We start from the raw sequence: 1,694 nt of genomic DNA, 5'->3' as shown, positions 1-1,694 counted from the left end.
TACTTGATGTAGGAGGGCATTTGTTGGAGGGCCTTAACGAATGGTATATTTACATCAAGAGATGCAATCATGTCGAGGAACCTTGAATACATTCTCCCTGCTACACCACCCTTGAGCCTTTGGGAAAAGGGTGCATATGGGTTCAGGATCTCCCTTTTCTTTAGCTCTTCCCTGAGTGTGGGTTGGGGTGCATAGTTTCTTTCTTCATGATTTTCCTTTGGACTGCCTTGGAGGTGTCCTATTTGTGTGTCTACTTCCTCCACACTCCTCTCATTACTTGTGTGATCATCTTGCATTCTTCCCACCTGACCTTCCTTGTTTCTCCTCTTGGATTCTTCTCTGTGTCACTGGGAAATCCATCAGTGGGTTTGGGAAACTGTTGAGATAAATACCTACTTGGGATTCTAGTTTCTTGATGGTTTCCCCTTGGTTTTTGATATTAGCTCGCACTTCATCCTTAAATACCTTGTTGCCTTGGACTTCTTTACATATGTATTCAAGTAGAGCCTCAATCTTAGAAAGTCTATCCTCAGTTAGTGATCATGGGTTGAGATTAGGTGGTTGTTGATAAGATCTATATGAGGGATGTTGGTGAGTTGCATTATTGTTGGAATTGTGGTTGTGGCGTCTCTGGTCTTGGCCTTGGTCTTGTTGATTTCCCCATCCAAAGTTATGGTGATTTCTCCATCCAGAATTGTAAGTTTTGGAACATAGATCATGGATTTGCTGGGTGAGTTTCCAACATAATTGGCTTATTCCCAGTCACCTTCTTCCCATACATTTACTCCTTCTTGAGTTGCTGATGAAGTGATGACTGTTGCAACTTGGTTTTCTTCCACCTTCTTGGTAAGATCTGCTAGCTGCTTGGTGATCATCTTATTTTGAGCCAGCAATGCATCTGTATGGTTCAGCTCTATTACTCCTTGAGTGTTGCTTCTTTCAGAAGCATAGAAGTAGTCATTCTCAGCTACCGTTCCAATGACATCTATGGCTTCTTCAATGGTTTTCTTCTTGTTTAGAGATCCTCCTGATGAATTGGTCTACAGCCTTCTTTGACTCGTAAGAAAGACCTTCATAGAAAATGTGAAGCTGAACCCACTCATTGAACATGTCCGGTGGGCATCTTCTTGTTAAGTCCTTGAATCTCTCCCATGCCTCATAGAGAGTTTCACCATCTTGTTACCTGAAAGTTTGCACCTCAGCTCTCAGCCTGTTAATTCTTTTAGGAGGGTAGAATCTTGCCAAAAACTTGTTCACCACGTCTTCCCAATTTGTTAAGCTCTCCTTCGGGAAGGATTCAAGCCACTTAGATGCTTTGTCCCTGAGTGAAAAAGGGAACAAAAGTAGCCTATAGACATCCGGATGGACTCTATTAGACTTCACAGTGTCACATATTCTCAGGAAGGTGGTTAGATGTTGATTGGAGTCTTCTTGGGCACTTCCTCCAAATGAGCAGTTGTTCTGAACAAGGGTGATGAGCTGGGATTTTAATTCAAAGTTGTTGGCATGTATGGTGGGCTTTTGGATGCTACTTCCATAGTTTCCTGAGTTTGGATTGATGTAAGAGCCTAGAACTCTCCTCTCTTGCCCAGCATGATTTGCAGGGCCTTCTCTGGCATGGTTGTGAGCTTCTCCTTCATGATTGTTTTCCAAGTTCTCTTCCATGTTTGTTTCAAAGTACTCTTCTTCTTCCT

At 42.6% G+C, this 1,694-nt stretch overlaps 1 pseudogene; it reads left to right on the top strand.

Annotated features, from left to right (window-relative positions):
• The first annotated feature begins 1,110 nt into the window (after positions 1-1,110).
• Positions 1,111-1,212, top strand: LOC112793204 (small nucleolar RNA R71; annotated as a pseudogene).
• Positions 1,213-1,694: the final 482 nt, after the last annotated feature.

This window comes from Arachis hypogaea, chromosome 3 (assembly GCF_003086295.3).
Source record: "Arachis hypogaea cultivar Tifrunner chromosome 3, arahy.Tifrunner.gnm2.J5K5, whole genome shotgun sequence".
Taxonomy (NCBI): domain Eukaryota; kingdom Viridiplantae; phylum Streptophyta; class Magnoliopsida; order Fabales; family Fabaceae; genus Arachis; species Arachis hypogaea.
The sequence above is the reverse complement of the archived record's forward strand: the minus strand, read 5'-3'. Positions and strand labels throughout refer to the sequence as shown.